We start from the raw sequence: 19,586 nt of genomic DNA, 5'->3' as shown, positions 1-19,586 counted from the left end.
TAGGGCCAAGGGAGAGGGGGGAGGCGCAGCCCTTGCCCCTTCCTCCAAGGAAGGGTGCGGCCAAGGGGGGGGGAGGAGTCCATCCTCCCCAAGGCACCTCGGAGGTGCCTTCCCCTTTTAGGACTCTCCCCTTCCCTCTCTCTTGGCGCATGGGCCTCTTGGGGCTGGTGCCCTTGGCCCATATAGGCCAAGGCGCACCCCTTACAGCCCATGTGGCCCCCCGGGGCAGGTGGCCCCACCCGGTGGACCCCCGGGACCCTTTCGGTGGTCCTGGTACAATACCGGTGACCCCGAAACTTGTCCTGATGGCCGAAATAGCACTTCCTATATATAATTCTTTACCTCCGGACCATTCCGAAACTCCTCGTGACGTCCGGGATCTCATCTGGGACTCCGAACAACTTTCGGGTTACCGCATACTAATATCTCTATAACCCTAGCGTCACCGAACCTTAAGTGTGTAGACCCTACGGGTTCGGGAGACATGCAGACATGACCGAGATGACTCTCTGGTCAATAACCAACAGTGGGATCTGGATACCCATGTTGGCTCCCACATGTTCCACGATGATCTCATCGGATGAACCATGATGTCAAGGACTTAATCAATCCCGTATGCAATTCCCTTTGTCTAGCGGTACGATACTTGCCCGAGATTTGATCGTCGGTATCCCGATACCTTGTTCAATCTCGTTACCGGCAAGTCTCTTTTACTCGTTCCGTAACACATCATCCCATGATCAACTCCTTGATCACATTGTGCACATTATGATGATGTCCTACCGAGTGGGCCTAGAGATACCTCTCTGTTTACACGGAGTGACAAATCCCAGTCTCGATTCGTGCCAACCCAACAGACACTTTCGGAGATACCCATAGTGTACCTTTATAGCCACCCAGTTACGTTGTGACGTTTGGCACACCCAAAGCATTCCTACGGTATCCGGGAGTTGCACAATCTCATGGTCTAAGGAAATGATACTTGACATTAGAAAAGCTTTAGCATACGAACTACACGATCTTGTGCTATGCTTAGGATTGGGTCTTGTCCATCACATCATTCTCCTAATGATGTGATCCCGTTATCAACGACATCCAATGTCCATGGTCAGGAAACCGTAACCATCCATTGATCAACGAGCTAGTCAACTAGAGGCTTACTAGGGACATGGTGTTGTCTATGTATCCACACATGTATCTGAGTTTCCTATCAATACAATTCTAGCATGGATAATAAACGATTATCATGAACAAGGAAATATAATAATAACCAATTTATTATTGCCTCTAGGGCATATTTCCAACAGTAACCTATATCACACTCCGAAGTCAAACGTGTCTTATGATAAGTGATTGTTGCAGGTTACACAACAGTAGTAATTTGATGCAAGAACATGGTGTGATAGATTGATATTGTATGTTCTAGAAACAGGAACACGTGTCTTATTCAAGTATAATGTGTAAAGTAAGAAGATGGAATTCAACAAAATTAGAAGCAATACAAGATACACATCACACATAACATGCAACCAGATATAACAGTGCCAAGTTAGAGGGAGCACCGGTGATGGTGCACTAGGGGAGACGTGCTCATCATAAACACAACTACGTTGAGTGTCTATGCATGTGTTGTCTTGGAAATAATCTTGGGGGGGATGGAGGAGTAGAAACTGTAGAGGCCCTCCGTTTGGAAGGAGCACCTTTATCCGCTGCCTTGCTAACTTCCTTCCGCTTTATTGATTTTGAATTGTCAAGTAAAACCGACAAGAAAAAGCAATAAAATTCTCTCTTCAGAACTCATTCATGCATGATACTGACAATCACTACTTTGATGTAAGGCAAACACATGATACCAGGATGGAATATGTACGAAAAACATGACGGCATGGCGTGTTCACAACTGTTTGTGTTAACTAAGCAGAAACCATTCCAACAAATAAGAAGCAATGCAAGCTAGACACCACATGAAAGATGCAACCAATATGACTCTGCCAAGTTAAAAGCGTCCCATCATAAATGGAATTTCAACAAATTAGAAGCAGCGCATGCTATAAATCATATGAAAGATGCAACTAATATCGCACTGCATATACTAAAGGTGTCTCGTCATATTGATTGATGCGGGATACAAAAAAACAATAGTTTTATGTAAGGACATGCTTAATAGACAGATGTACTATGTACTAAATATATGAAGGCATGTCACATTAACAGGTATAATGTATAAGCTAAGCACAATAGCACATGCAGTTTAACTAGATTGGAAGAATTACAATCTAGACACCATATGCAACATGCAACCACATATCACGCTGCCAAGTTAGAGCAAGCACCTGTGATGCTAGTGTAGGTGAAATGCGGTAATCAACTACAGAGCTACGTTCACTATCTTCATCTAGCCTTGTTGTTTCTTTAGAATCATGTCAGGAGGCTGACGCTGCATTCTTTAAATGAGGAGTAGTCCACTTGCCTGACTGCCTCATCATAAGTGATTGATGAGGAATACACAAGAACATTAGTTTAATGTAAGAACATGGTTAATACAAAGATGTACTAGTACGTACCAAAAACAGAAAGGCATGTCATATTCAAAGGTATAATGTGTAAGCTAAGCAGATGCAATTTAACCAAATTGGAAGCAATACAAGCTAGACATCCGGCTGGAGTGGTGAGCATGATCATCTAGGACCTGAGAGCCTGGTGGGAGGCGGGCTGCTTCGCCACCATCGCGGCATTTTAGTTGGCTTCCATGTGATGCCTGTCTTTGCTGGGCTTGTCACTGGCTCGACCAGTGCCCTGACTAGCTATTTTGTCTTCTGGTGCTCACGGGATGGTGGTTCATGTAAAAAATATCTTTCCTTATCTTAATAAAGACGGACTTCGGTCTTTACAATACAAGATAGACACCATATGGAACATGTAACCACATATGACACCACGAAGTTAAAGCAAGCACCTGGGATGGTGGCTCATTGAGAGCGAGGTCATCAACTCCAGAGCTACGTTTACCGTCTCCATCTGCTGACACTACACCCTTTATAGCGTTGTAACATGCCGTGCTTACCCGCGTAGAAAGCTGGAGCAACTTCTCTCTTTTCTTTTCTGCTTCTCTTGAGGCAGACTCTGAAATACCCTTGCATAAAAACACAATAGTGAGAGTATGGGTGTGAAGTGTGTGCAGAACTAGTGCACTGTAAAAGTAGCAGATAGCAGGTGGCTGAAAAATAAATGACAGGATACATATGATAGCTCTACAACATTGCATGGCAAACAAAATTAGATTCTACTCCGTATGATTTTGTAATATATGAGCACAGGAAATGCAGATACTCCTCTAGCACACCACCACATGTGGTCATATCAAGATAACAGTCGATTGAAAATAAATAGGCCAGTCGATTTTTTTAATGAACCGTCCGATCTATAAGGAACGGGCAGATGGCCTTCGTCTACCTCCCGCCAGTCACTATTGACGATCTTTCTCAAACCACCAACGACCACCGGCCCAAACCCCTGCCTCCACCGCCCCGCCCTCCCCTTAACCTCACACCACCGCCGTGCTTGGCAGCGCCCCCAGGCCATCCCTTTAATCTCGTCCGACCTCCAGATCGGGCGCCAGTAGCTCTAGGCCCCACACGCCCCTAAGATAAACACCGAGGTGGTGCTTCCCCGGCGTAATAGGCGGACTAGCGCATGTTACGCCGGGGAATGCTTCCGTTAATTGGGAATCAACTGACCAGGAATTGAAATTCAGGGGGACGACGGACCTCTAGCTAAGGTGAAATAGTATATGAGGAGAAACCTTGTGCATCGCGAGTTACCAGGAACATCTAGTATCAAGAAGAAGCGGTCAACTAGTGTCTTCTGTGGGATGAATACCGTGCAAGCAGACACGTAAGATTTGCACGAATAAGGGAAGATGAGTACCCTTATCGGTTGCCAGTGTGGTCTCCTCCATATGTCGCGACGATCTTCTTTTTTCTCCCGGGGGAACCGATGTCTTGGAGAACCGTGGATCCTTGGACAAACCCATGGCCAAATTGTTGACTATGTTGCCATGGCCGTATATCGGCGGAGGTGAAGCAGATCCGAGGCGGCGAAGGACGGCATAGCAGGAACAACTCCGGTGCGGTGGAGGGTGGTGAAGTTGGAGCGACAGCGGTGAGGCGCAGGACGGCGTGGTTGAACTGGCTCAGGTACAGATGGTTCGACCTCGGCTTCAACTACTAGTCGTGGAGGGCGTTGTGGTTGAGGTTGCGGTGGACGACGACGTCGGGGTATTGACTCCAGCGTGATGGAGGAGGGCGGCGGTTGATGGGTGGGATGGGGTGGCGGACGGAGGACACCGGAGTTTCGCGGCTGGTGGAGAGGTAGTTTTTGCGCCCACGGAGTACGAATGGGGAATCGGACGGGTGGGCGGGGGGGAGGGGGAGAACCATGTTTCGGTCCGGGACGCACTTGTTTTTGGCTTTTTTGAACAGAAGATGGGCCGCGCTTGTTTGAAATTTGGGGAAAGTACAAACTTTGCCCCCCTCTTAAATTTCGGACCTACTGCGGGTCAGAGGTAGGATGGTAATCCCAGGACAACCAAAAAGTGGCCGGGAGCGATTTCGGCCGCATGTGTGCTTAGGCGGCCATTGTGTATGAATGTTTTTTGGAGGCGGTTACGTGGCGTCTAGATGAAGCTACAAACCTACCCCGGTTTATACCTTTGGACGTCGGGCCGGTAGGTTTCACGGGTCGGGGTTATTAGAAAAGTAATTTCCTTGTACTACCAAACATTGGTCTCACGCGGTTTCGGGCGAGTAGAGGCTCTTTTGACGCTTCATTCGAAATTTTGAAACACAAGCATTCACGTTTAGAGTACTCTTGAACTTTGAGGATTGACCTAAATAGACAACGTGAAATTTGACCTTGTATGTTTGAAAACCTCATTAAATTATCCGCTTCTTTTTGAAATTTTGACACTTGAAAATCCTATAACTACAATTATTTTGGAATGGAGGAGCAAAATTTGAATCTATTTTGTACACGACTACATATGCTATTATGTACAAAATCAGAGCAAAGATTGGTGCACCCATAATTTAGGTATGATTTACGAATGCCATGATATCAAATTCAAATAATTGAATGGACTTCATGTTGAAGGCGATTTTTTTAAACCACCTTAAGTTGAATTCAAATGTATGCTAGTTCATATGTAGCTATTTATAATGTTGATTGTGTAACTTTCCTATGTATAATGTGCTTTACACACACAGCATGAACTATACTCACATTTATATTCGATTGCTAAAGCGACGCATTATCTGGAGTTCAAAATACTAACTATATGGATCAATTGTGTCGAATAAGAACATAGACATGCTCAAATTCGACAAAATCTAGATGTCTGATGGATCAATGACCGTTCCTTACGCGAATTGCAAATATCATGATCCCATCCTAATATTTGGATACAATTTATATCTTTAATCAATGTGTACATCAGTCTTTTACGTGTAGTTTCACTCTCCATCGGTGGTCTCTCACACATGCTCACACACTCTCTCCCGAGATGTCTTTCTCGCACACATGCTCTCGATATAACTCTCCCTCCCTCTCGTAACCATTTATGACTGTTTTCACTAACTTTTATCACAAGCACTCTTCCTCTCGCAAGCATACACACGCACAATCCCCATCGACCCTTTCTATATACATAGACCTTCCTACGTGTCTCCTGTATGCACATTATCTTTAGGCATGTCTCTCACGCATTGTCTCACACCTCTCTTCCTAATCGACGGGTACGATTCTAGCAGAGCATTCTATAGGATGCCCCTTAAAGTTAGGTTGGATGAATAGTAATATCAGAGATAAAGGGGTTACCTTAGTTTGAGAGCCTAGGGTTACAAATCCTAGCCGGCTTTGTCAGTGAACACAGAGTCCTTCACAATTATGCTATCTTTGTCTTGTACGACTAGTCGTCCATGGGTCTCCCTAAATGCGTCACGGGTCGACCAATGTGGCGCAGGATGGAACCGAACGAAGGGCCTCACCTTGACCCACCGGACCTCACGCGGTGACACACCCTCTGCCCCCACGTCTCGTTATCTTTTCACACCCACACATACCAACACAGACACCACACACAAAAAATATATTCTCCTGGTGCCTCTATCCACTTCCCCCTTGCATATACACACTTAAGGGAATCTCTTGCCGTGACATCATATTCGTCTCTCTCTAGACCACTCTCATTTCTCGTGCTATCTCCCCCCCCGCCGGCCCCTCTATCCACGCCTCTCTCGAATACATAATACATACACATACCTCTCTAGGCCCTGCCAAATGCATCAACTACACATTCACACATGTTACATCACATACCCCATTGATCTAAAAAGCCCTCTCTTCACGTTTATTTCGCATACAACATTTCTTTTGAATAAAGTGTGTCCAAACCATTATTTTAGAATTTCTACATATATACAACATTACAAAGTTATATGGAGGAGTATGAACGCTAATTTGCATTGCATGGTGCCCACAATGATATTTATTCCGCACTGTTGTAGGATCGAAAGTATGTCTAGAGGGGGGGGGTGATTAGACTACTTGACCAAATAAAAACTTAACCTTTTCCCAATTTTAGTTATTGCCAGATTTTAGCTAATTTAGGACAAGTCAAGCAATCATCACATAATTCAAGCAAGCATGCAAAGAGTATATAGGCAGCGGAAAGTAAAGCATGCAACTTGCAAGAATGTAAGGGAAGGGTTTGGAGAAATCAAACGCAATTGGAGACACGGATGTTTTTCCCGTGGTTCGGATAGGTGGTGCTATCCTACATCCACGTTGATGGAGACTTCAACCCACGAAGGGTAATGGTTGCACGAGTCCACACAGGGCTCCACCCAAGGGTAACGGTTGCACAAGTCCACACAGGGCTCCACCCACGAAGGGTCCACGAAGAAGCAACCACCCACAAAGGGTCCACGAAGAAGCAACCTTGTCTATCCCACCATGGCCATCGCCCACACAGGACTTGCCTCACTAGCGGTAGATCTTCACGAAGTAGGCGATCTCCTTGCCCTTACAAACTCCTTGGTTCAACTCCACAATCTTGTCGGAGGCTCCCAAGTGACACCTAGCCAATCTAGGAGACACCACTCTCCAAGAAGTAACAAATGGTGTGTAGGTAATGAACTCCTTGCTCTTGTGCTTCAAATGATAGTCTCCCCAACACTCAACTCTCTCTCATAGGATTTGGATTTGGTGGAAAGAAGATTTGAGTGGAAAGCAACTTGGGAAGGCTAAAGATCAAGATTCATATGGTAGGAATGGAATATCTTGGTCTCAACACATGAGTAGGTGGTTCTCTCTCAGAACATATGAGTTGGAATGGTGTGTGTGTTCTGATGGCTCTCTCATCGAATGAGAAGGAGGTGGAGGGGTATATATAGCCTCCACACAAAATCCAACCGTTACACAGTTTTCCAATCTCGGTGGGACCGAATCAATAAACTCGGTCAGACCGAAAATGTAAACCTAGTGACCGTTAGAGATTTTCTGTGGGACTTACATGCAACTCGGTAGGACCGATATGGTTAGGGTTTGGGCATAACGCAATCTCGGTGAGACCGATTACACAAACTCGGTGAGACCGAATTTGGTAATTAGCTAACCAGAGAGTTGGTCAGGCAAACTCGGTGGGACCGATTTGCTCTTTCGGTGAGACCGAGTGGAACTCGGTGAGACCGAAAAGTTACAAAGGGGAAACACTGAGTTTACATTGCAATCTCGGTGGGACCGATTCGCTCTTTCGGTGAGACCGAAAAGTTACAAAAGGGAAACAGAGAGTTTGCAACCCCATCTCAGTGAGACCGAGATCCATATCGGTAGGACCGAATTGCTAGGGTTTGGCAGTGGCTAATGACAAGTGAAAACTCGATGACGCCGGATAGGAAGAATCGGTAGGACCGAGTTTGGCTTAGGGTTTTGGAGCATATAACTAAGCACATGAAGCAAGAGGCTCATTAAGAAACACCTCATCCCTCCTTAATAGTATTGGCTTTTCCTAAAGACTCAATGTGATCTTGGATCACTAAAATGTAAAATGAAGAGTCTTGAGCTTTTGAGCTTGAGCCAATCCTTTTTCCTTAGCATTTTGAGGGTTCCACTTTCACATCCATGCCATGCCAATCATTGAGCTTTCCTGAAATAATCATCTTGGAATAGCATTAGCTCAATGAGCTATATGTTGTTATGAATTACCAAAACCACCTAGGGAAAGTTGCACTTTCAATCTCCCCCTTTTTGGTAATTGATGACAACATATAGATCAAAGCTTCGACAAATGATAATAAGCATGAAATATATCGTCGCTTTGAGAAGTATGTGATAAGTAAGAGCTCCCCCTAAATTTGTGCATATTTAAAATTTGCTTTGGACTGCAAATGCACAAGGAGTTAGAGTCATGGGTTACTCTTCCATGTCACATACATCTTGGTGGAGCGCTTAAAATGATAAGAATGAAATACATGCACTCATCACCAAGAATAGTGAATGATCACATAAGATAGATAAGGTAATAGCATTCATCAATGTCTCACAAGCATAGTATCTCAAGCACTCAAAAGCAAACAAGTTTGAAAAACCACCAAATAAAGCAAGAGAGAAAAGCAACACTCTCTCTCTCGAAGCCTATGATCTATACATCTTCTCCCCCTTTGGCAACAAGTTACCAAAAAGTTCCTAGAAAATGCATAGCACTAGATCGACGCTCAGGCTTGATCTTCTGGTGGTGGTGGAGTCCGGATCACTCCAAGGACGAAGGCTTCGGTAGATGCTGAAGTAGATGCTGGAGTTGGAGCTGAAGTAGATGCTGGAGCTGGTGGAACTGAGGCTGTGGCTAGTGCTGAGGTGGTGGCTCTTGTGTCAGCAACTGGCACGGCAGACGACCTCGGGCCTCGTGGCACTCTGGCAAAGGCATGAGTGGTAGTCCTGCCTCTCCTCTCCTGCATGTCCTCCTGGAGCTGCTCCACTGTAGACTGAACTTTCGTTACTTTAACATCCAAGTCATAGAACTTCTGCTCCATGATTCTCTCTAGGCTATGCTGATTCTGAGTGAGGGTGGCCAGACTTTGCTCAATCCTCAGCATGGATGCAATCAAGTAACCAAGCTGCTCTTGTTTGGTCTTCAAGAAGTATTCAGATGCCTCCTCTTGAGTTGGCATCTTGGCAGCTTTCTCCTTCCTCGCCTTCTCCTTCTTTGCGTAAGCTTGTGCAGACGACGGTTCATTCTCAGTCATGACAACTTCATTGTCCTCAAAATCTGGACGGATGGGCAAATGTTCCTTGTCCAACAAATATATGCCCGTGCCCATCTTGGAGTTGATGAGCTCCTGAATCTGAGGGGCATATCCGCAACTCCTCTTCTGGTCTGCTGCAGTCCTCTTGATTGTTTCCACTATGAGGCTCATCACTTTGAACTTCTGGGGCACATCAAACACATGTAGCAAGTTGATAGCATGGCCTCTGATCATCTTGTGATCACCTGACTTGGGCAATAAGGTGTGCCTCAAGATCCAATTGATAGTCGGGAGCCCTGACAGAAGGTAATGTACTGAGCCAAACTTGAAGGTATCAAGTGCTTCATTTGGGATCTCCTTGTACATATTGGACATTGAGTTGTGGTCCATCTTCTTCTTGGCATAGATATCCAAGTCATCATCTTGCTCCTCTGGGGCATTAATGATCTGTGCCCACTCAGCAACTGTGGATTGGTACCTTGTACCCTCAGACATCCATGTGATCCTCCCATCTAGATAAAAATGTGCCGTGGAGTAGAACTGCATTATAAGCTCCTCATTCCACTTTGTGAGCTTCTGCCCAACAAAGTCAGCTACTCCACAAGCTATGAAGCTGTCTTGCACTCCAGGATAGTGCTCCTCATTGTCCTTGATGTATGTCCAATCAACCCATCTCATATCACAGACAATGGGCTTCTTATCTAGCAGCACTGTCTCATAGAAGTCCTGCTGCTCCTTGGTGTGAAATCTATAGTACACAGCAGTCCTTCTCCTTGAAGCATATGGGTCTGCTTCTCTCCATTTCCTTAGTCCTGAATCTCTCCTAAGCTTCATGTCCTCAGCCACAGGATGATCATCGTTGTGGTCTGGGATCTTGGGCTTTAGCTTCCTTAGGACATTCTCTTCCTCTTCTTCTGCAACAGTCTCAGGCACTGGGGCCTTGTTCTTCTGAGCTGCAGGAATGCTTCTTGTGTTCCTCTTTGGCTTTGGCTTTGGAGCTGGCTTGGCCTTGGAAGCAGCTCCCCCTGATTTTATGGCATCTCCCATTAGCTTGGGTGCCTTGGGTGCTGGTGCAGCTACTTCTTCTTCTTCTTCTTCTTCTTCTTCTTCTTCTTCCTCTTCCATGATGGAAGCTTTGCCAAGCACTCTAGCCACAGTCTTCTTCACCCTTTCCTTTCTTTTCTTGCCCTCAGCTGCAACTGGCTCTATGGGCTTCTCAGTTGACATTCTGGCGTTTGACATTGGCTGCCTGCCTGCTGGCCTTTTGATTTTCAGGCCTGGCTTAGTGCCTTGAGCTGGCTCAACTCTCTTGGAAGTGGCCTCTTCCTCTGCCACATAATCTTCATCTTCGGAATCAGAAGTCCTCTTCTTCCTCTGTCTCGTGGCAGCCTTTGGCAGGTTGCTAGGAGTGCTCCTGCTGCCTTCATCAGAAGAACTGGAGGGACTAGTGCCCTCACTCATCACCACTTGCTGTTCTGACACATTCTGGCTATCACTTTGATCAGACATGCTGCAAACTGATTGCTGACCCTGTGAACAGATTATAGATGAGGTAGAAAGGATGAGCATCACAAAATGCAGAGATTTTTGCAAAAGAATGATCCAAAAACTTCGTTTTAGTTTCCCACTAAAATCATCTCGGATCTACCAATTTTCAAACTCGGTGATATCGAAGCAGTTTTGGAACCTAAACTAATGTAATGCTGGAGATAAGGGTTTGTGATGGGTACTTGGTATGTCTTGACTTGCAACGGCGCCACAAGTGACTCGTTGTCGGGAGTCAAATCTTGACTTGTATTGCGCGAGCCTCCCCGGCAACGGCACCGGAAATCCTTCTTGCTACCTCTTGAGCACTGCGTTGGTTTTCCCTTGAAGAGGAAAGGGTGATGCATCAAAGTAGCGTAAGTATTTCCCTCAGTTTTTGAGAACCAAGGTATCAATCCAGTAGGAGGCCGCGCACGAGTCCCTCACACCTACACAAACAAATAAATCCTCGCAACCAACGCGATAAGGGGTTGTCAATCCCTACACGGTCACTTACGAGAGTGAGATCTGATAGATATGATAGGATAATATTTTTGGTATTTTTATGATAAAGAGAAATAAAATATGCAAGTAAAATAAATAGCAAAGGAAATAACTAAGTATTGGAAGATTAATATGATGGAAGATAGACCCGGGGGCCATAGGTTTCACTAGTGGCTTCTCTTGAGAGCATAAATATTTACGGTGGGTGAACAAATTACTGTTGAGCAGTTGACAGAATTGAGCATAGTTATGAGAATATCTAGGTATGATCATGTATATAGGCATCACGTCCGAAACAAGTAGACCGACTCCTGCCTGCATCTACTACTATTACTCCACACATCGACCGCTATCCATCATGCATCTAGAGTATTAAGTTCAAGAGAACAGAGTAACGCTTTAAGCAAGATGACATGATGTAGAGGGATAAACTCATGCAATATGATATAAACCCCATCTTGTTATCCTCGATGGCAACAATACAATACGTGCCTTGCTGCCCCTACTGTCACTGGGAAAGGACACCGCAAGATTGAACCTAAAGCTAAGCACTTCTCCCATTGCAAGAAAGATCAATCTAGTAGGCCAAACCAAACTGATAATTCGAACAAAGAGACTTGCAAAGATAACCAATCATACATAAAAGAATTCAAAGAAGATTCAAATATTGTTCATAGATAAACTTGATCATAAACCCACAATTCATCGATCTCAACAAACACACCGCAAAAGAAGATTACATCGAATAGATCTCCACAAGAGAGGGGGAGAACTTTGTATTGAGATCCAGAAAGAGAGAAGAAGCCATCTAGCTAATAACTATGGACATGTAGGTCTGAAGTAAACTACTCACACTTCATTGGAGAGGCTATGGTGTTGATGTAGAAGCCCTCCGTGATTGATACCCCCTCCGACGGAGCTCCATAAAATGCCCCAAGATGGGATCTCGTGGATACAGAAAGTTACGGCGGTGGAATTAGGGTTTTGGCTCCGTATCTGGTAGTTTGGGGGTACGTAGGTATATATAGGAGGAAGGAGTACGTCGGTGGAGCAACAGGGGGCCCACGAGGGTGGAGGGCGCCTGGGGGGGGGGGTAGGTGCGCCCCTACCTTGTGCCTTCCTTGTTGATTGCTTGATGTAGGGTCCAAGTCCTCTGGATCATGTTCATTCTGAAAATCACGTTCCCGAAGGTTTCATTCCGTTTGGACTCCGTTTGATATTCTTTTTCTGCGAAACCCTAAAATAGGCAAAAAAACAGCAATTCTAGGCTGGGCCTCCGGTTAATAGGTTAGTCCCAAAAATAATATAAAAGTGTATAATAAAGCCCAATAATGTCCAAAACAGAATATAATATAGCATGGAACAATCAAAAATTATAGATACGTTGGAGACGTATCACACGTGGATTATGCGGGCGCTCTGCACGGACGAGAGCACCGCCCGGTTCAAGTCGAGGATGTCCGGTTCCGCCTGCAGGAGGACCTCGATGGCAGTGGCATCCGCGCACTCCGCGTCGAGTCGAGCCTCCGCCGCCCGGTTCAAGTCCAGGACGTCCGGTTCTGCCTGCAGGAGGGCCTCGATGAGAGCGGCATCCGCGCGCTCCACGTTGAGTTGAGCCTCTGCCGCCCGGTTCAAGTCTAGGACGTCCGGTTCCGCCTGCAGGAGGGCCTTGATGGCAGCGGCATCCGCATGCTCCGCCTGAAGTTGAGCCCCGCCGCCCGGTTCACATCCACGACATCCGGTTTCGCCTGTGGGAGAGCCTCGATGGCAGCGGCATGCGTGCGCTCCGCGTCGAGTTGAGCCTCTGCCTCCCGGTCCTCCTTTAGTATCGCCAGGTTGAACCGCTGGTCCGCCTGCACCATGGGGGACTCAGACACCGGCACGAAGTCGATGTCCATTGTCTCATACCCATCGGGGGCCTTCTGCGCCGCGACCTCCGCCATGAACATTGGATCGGCTTCCTCCTCCTCGTAGCTTCGCTCCAGAGAACTCGGGGATTGGCCCGCCACAAAGCGAGCTTGGGAACGGAGGTTTGTGGCGCCGACCGCCACTGTGATTTCTGCACGGCGCTCCGGCGTCAGCATCTTGTAGTACGTGATCTTGCGGCGCACCATGGCTTTCCGGCGAACTAGGGGACGCTTGATGCGGGCTAGGGGATCGAAAGGTGGGGGAAGGGGCTGGAGATTAGGTGTGATTTTAGGGCAGTGGCTGGCGTAGGCCGAGCAGCGAAGGTTCTGGTGTGGATAGTGGTTCCGGTGACGACCGGTCAATCAGTTTTGACTGTACATCACTCTTGTCGCGTTCGCGTTGCAGCCCGGCAAGCTGGACCCTCCACGTCGCTCACCGAATGGAACACACTTCGTCTTGCATTTTCGCTCGCTTGTGGGACCGCAGTTGAGAGCAAACCGACGTCCCTCCCCCTCCCCCGCACGCATCATTTATACTACCACTCCCTCCGTTTTATGCGGAGTAAATAAAAACAGAGGGAGTATACTATGGATGAGGATACCCTGACGTGGCCGAACCCATTGAGTAACTGACATGTGGGGCCTAGCAAGCATGGGGTCCGCCAGTAAGTGACCGAAAGGGAGGGTAAGGCAGGGATACCTACGTCAGAGGATCCACTTCCACTACTACTCCCTCCTTCCATTTACTATACAGGGCCTAATGCGTTTTTCGAGGCTAACTTTGACCAAATGTTAGAGTAATAATATATGACATGCAACTTACACAAAGCATACTCCCCTTACTTTTTCACATCTCTCTCCTCCACATAGGCCCTATATAAATGGAAGGAGGGAGTACTACTATGAGCACTGCATACTCTAGTACAGATGTTGTCAGTACTCCACTAGTACTATTGGACAGGGAGCTTAAAAGTTACTATTGAACTGGCTATATGTGGCGAAATCCTAGTAAGAAGAGCATGTGCGAGAACTAGAACATTCACGTGGTTGAAAACAAATTGGAAACCATCTCGAGTACAAATCTAGGAGTACTTACGAATCTAACGATATTGATTGGGCGTTGTTGAATGTTGATACTTTTTTTATCAAAGTAGAGATACTTTGACTACACATAAAACTTATATGTAAACTAGAAAGGATAGGAGGGAGTATATTGTACGTTCAAAAACGAAACGAACATTGAATACCCTTTATATATGATTTGCGGATGCTATGATCACCGGTTCAAAATTTTGAATCCGCCTTAGGTATCACACATGCCCCCACTCGTTCTCTCTCGATTTCATCTCGGGGTCCGGAGATTGATTGAAAGAGGACTAGGGTGGGTACAATATGTTCGTTTCGCTTATGAACGTACAATATACTCCCTCTGATCCCCACAGACCCCCCTGCGGGTCATTTCTATCATAGAAACATACCAAACCTTTATCTCCTTGCACGACACGCAATTGATCTCTGAACATCAATCGATCTCGTCAACATGTTTCGAGGCATGAACCGAATGGGATGTCAAACTAAGATGCGAAGTGACACGTAGTGGATGCAAAGTGAAACTTTAAATGAACCGTTTGTTTGTATGCATGCCGAACAAATTACAAAACATTGGAAATACAAGCATGGTCTAGGCCCACATGCGAATGATACTCGGCGGAATGTTCAAATGAGGCATCCGGGAGGATGGACTCGACCGGAGGGCGACATGATCGATGGAGAAGAGGGTTGGAGAGGAATGAGAAATAAGCAAAAGCCACATGATTATACTTGGATGACTCAAATAAACAATAAGTTTTCTCGCTTGGCCTACATAGTGAAAGGCCTAATGCGCAACGCGGAGCACTCACGCTCGAATATGGCTAGGAAAACAGGGAAACCGACATGTGGGGCACACCTGTCGGGACGACGTAGCGTAGACTAGTCCAATGGAGGAGCTGGCCCACGAACTCCTCACCACCGGCAACCGTTCATGTGGGTCATGGGGGACAACAACGTGGCGCAACTCCAGCACCGCCTCTGGACACGGCGACCGCGGTGAGTGATACGCTCATCGTCGCTAGACACGGTCGGTTTCAGTGTGCCGAGGGTGGCGTTAGTGCAGTGATATGTCTCCAACGTATCTATAATTTTTGATTGCTCCATGCTATATTATCTACTGTTTTGGGCAATATTGGGCTTTATTTTCCATTTTTATATTATTTTTGGGACTAACCTATTAATCGGAGGCCCATCCCAGATTTGCTGTTTTATGGCTATTTCAGTGTTTCGAAGAAAAAGGAATATCAAACGGAGTCGAAACGGAACGAAATCAACTCGAGAAGTTATTTTTGGAAGGAAACCTACCGGATAGACTTGGACCCTACGTCAAAAGATGAAGGAGGTGCTCACGAGGGTAGGGGGCACGCCCACCCCCCTGGGGCGCGCCCCCCTGCCTCGTGCCCCCCCCCTTCGGTCCACCAACGTACTCCTTTCACCCATATAACCTACGTATCGTAAAACTTCCAGAACGGACAATAGATCGGGAGTTCCGCCGCCAGAAGCCTCCATAGCCACCGAAAACCAATCTAGACCCGTTCCGGCACCCTGCCGGAGGGGGAATCCCTCTCCGTGGCCATCTTCATCATCCCGGTGATCTCCATGACGAGGAGGGAGTAGTTCTCCCTCGGGGCTGAGGGTATGTACCAGTAGCTATGTGTTTGATCTCTCTCGCTCTCTCGTGTTCTTGAGGTGATACGATCTTGATGTATCGCGAGCTTTGCTATTATATTTGGATCCTATGATGTTTCTTCCCCCCTATACTCTCTTGTAATGAATTAAGTTTCCCCTTTGAAGTAATCTTATCGGATTGAGTCTTTAAAGATTTGAGAACACTTGATGTATGTCTTGCCGTGGATATCTGTGGTGACAATGGGATATCATGTGATTCACTTGATGTATGTTTTGGTGATCAACTTGCGGGTTCCGCCCATGAACCTATGCATAGGGGTTGGCAAACGTTTTCGTCGTGATTCTCCGGTAGAACTTTGGGGCACTCTTTGAGGTCCTTTATGTTGGTTGAATAGATGAATCTGAGATTGTGTGACGCATAACGTATAATCATACCCACGGATACTTGAGGTGACATTGGAGTATCTAGGTGACATTAGGGTTTTGATTGATTTGTGTCTTAAGGTGTTATTCTAGTACGAACTCTAGGGCTGTTTGTGACACTTATAGGAATAGCCCAACGGATTGATTGGAAAGAATAACTTTGAGGTGGTTTCGTACCCTACCATAATCTCTTCGTTTGTTCTCCGCTATTAGTGACTTTGGAGTGACTCTTTGTTGCATGTCGAGGGATAGTTATATGATCCAATTATGTTATCATAGTTGAGAGAACTTACACTAGTGAAAGTATGAACCCTAGGCCTTATTTCCACACATTGCAATACCGTTTACGCTCACTTTTATCATTCATTACCTTGCTGTTTTTATAATTTCAGATTACAAAAACCTTTATCTACTATCCATATACCACTTGTATCACCATCTCTTCGCCGAACTAGTGCACCTATACAATTTACCATTGTATTGGGTGTGTTGGGGACACAAGAGACTCTTTGTTATTTGGTTGCAGGGTTGCTTGAGAGAGACCATCTTCATCCTACGCCTCCTACGGATCGATAAACCTTAGGTCATCCACTTGAGGGAAATTTGCTACTATCCTACAAACCTCTGCACTTGGAGGCCCAACAATGTCTACAAGAAGAAGGTTGTGTAGTAGACATCAAGCTCTTTTCTGGCGCCGTTGCCGGGGAGGTGAGTGCTTGAAGGTATATCTTTAGATATTTCAATCGAGTCTTTTAGTTTCTTGTTTTATCACTAGTTTAGTTTATAAAAGAAAACTATAAAAAATGGAATTAAGTTTGTCTCATACGCTTCACCTTTTTAATATCTTTCGTGAGTATGATGGAAAGGATAATTGTGCTCAAGTGCTAGAAGAAGAAATCTATAAAATGTTTGGCACTAAATATTTGAATGATGAGCATGATTGCAATGTTGTTAGTATGAATTCCTTGAATATCCATGATGCTAATGATACGCAAAGCCACAAGCTTGGGGAAGCTATGTTTGATGAAGATGATATTTTTTGTCCCCCAAGTTTTGATGAGAAAATTTATTATGATGAAAGCATGCCTCCTATATATGATGATTATTGTGATGACACGTATGCTTTAAAGAATAATGATAACAATGAAACTTGTCGTCTTGATTTCAATTTTCAATCCCATGATAGTTACTTTGTTGAGTTTGCTCCCACTATTATTCATGAGAAGAATTTTGCTTGTGTGGAGAGTAGTAAAATTTCTATGCTTGTAGATCATGAAAAGAATGCTTTAGGTGCTGGTTATATTGTTGAATTCATTCATGATGCTACTGAAAATTATTATGAGGGAGGAATATATGCTTGTAGGAATTGCAATAATATCAAGTTTCCTCTCTATGTGCTTAAGATTTTGAAGTTATGCTTGTTTTGCTTTCCTATGCTAGTTGATTATTGTTCCCATAAATTGTTTGCTCACAAAATCCCTATGCATGGGAAGTGGGTTAGGCTTAAATGTGCTAGTTATATTCTTCATGATGCTCTCTTTATGTTACAATTCTTATCTTTTATGTGAGCATCATTGAAATCATCATGCCTAGCTAGGGGCGTTAAACGATAGCGCTTGTTGGGAGGCAATCCAATTTTATTTTTGTTCCTGTTTAGTAATAAATAATTCATCTATCCTCTGTTTAGATGTGGTTTTATGTGTTTAATTAGTGTTTGTGCCAAGTAGAACCTTTGGGAAGACTTTGGGAAAGTATTGTTGATCATGCTGTCAAAAACAGAAACTTTAGTGCTCACGAGAATTGCTGTCATTTTTATTTGGAGAGTGATATTTTGTTAATTCTTTTTGAAGATGATTAATAGATAAATTCCTCAGGTCCAGCAATTTATTTGAGAAATTTATGAGTTCCATAAGTATACGATTGATCCAGATTACTACAGACTGTTCTGTTTTTGACAGATTCTGTTTTCGATGTGTTGTTTGCTTATTTTGATGAATCTATGGCTAGTAAAATAGTTTATAAACCATAGAGAAGTTGGAATAAAGTAGGTTTAACACCAATATCAATATATAATGAGTTCATTACAGTACCTTGAAGTGGTCTTTTGTTTTCTTATACTAACGGAGCTTACGAGTTTTCTGTTAAGTTTTGTGTTGTGAAGTTTTCAAGTTTTGGGTAAGGATTTGATGGACTATGGAATAAGGAGTGGAAAGAGCCTAAGCTTGGGGATTCCCAAGGCGCCCCAAGGTAATATTAAAGGACAACCAAGAGCCTAAGCTTGGGGATGCCCCGGAAGGCATCCCCTCCTTCGTCTTCGTTCATCGGTAACTTTACTTGGAGCTATATTTTTATTCGCCACATGATATGTGTTTTGCTTGGAGCGTCAATTTATTTTGTTAGGATTTGATTGCTGTTATTTAGAATAATGTTTTGCATCTTTTATTTCAATAAAAGTGGCATTGATAGCCTTTACTATGCCTATTTTAGAAGTCCACATGTTGCTGTTTGAAAACAGAAAGTTTACCGCTGTTGCAATAATTCCCTAGAAAAGTCAGAATGTGATAAAATGTCGAAACCTTTTGCATATTAAGCTCTGATAAATTTACTACAGTGGGAATTTTCTTTCATAATAGTTGGAGCTAGGGAAGTATGGATGTTGCTGCATTATTTACAGACTATCCTGTCTAGGCAGATTGTTGTTATGTTTGCATTGTTTGCATATGTTTGCTTCTTTAATGATTCTATTTGAGTATAGGACTATTAAATATGCAGAGGAATTTAGTATGCAATGTTTAATAATAATTTTAGTGATTTTATGCAGTAGAGCATGATAAGGTTTTTGCAATGGTTTATACTAACTTATCTCACGAGTCCTTGTTGAGTTTTGTGTGGATGAAGCTTTTGAGATTTAGGGAGACCGTGATATGAGAGGAATTAAGGAGACACAAAAGCTCAAGCTTGGGGATTCCCAAGGCACCTCAAGATAATATTTCAAGAAGTCTCATGCGTCTAAGCTTGGGGATGCCCCGGTTGGTATCCTACCTTTCTTCTTCAACAAACTATCGGTTAGTATCGGTTGATCCTAAGTTTTTGCTTCTTCACATGATGTATGCTATTCTTAGATGTCATTTTATTTAGTTTTTCTTGCTGTTTGAATAAAGTATCAAGGTCTGAAATTATTGAATGGGAGAGTCTTCACATAGTTGCA

This window comes from Triticum urartu, chromosome 4 (genome assembly GCF_003073215.2).
Source record: "Triticum urartu cultivar G1812 chromosome 4, Tu2.1, whole genome shotgun sequence".
Taxonomy (NCBI): Eukaryota; Viridiplantae; Streptophyta; class Magnoliopsida; order Poales; family Poaceae; genus Triticum; species Triticum urartu.
Note: the sequence above shows the minus strand (reverse complement) of the source record.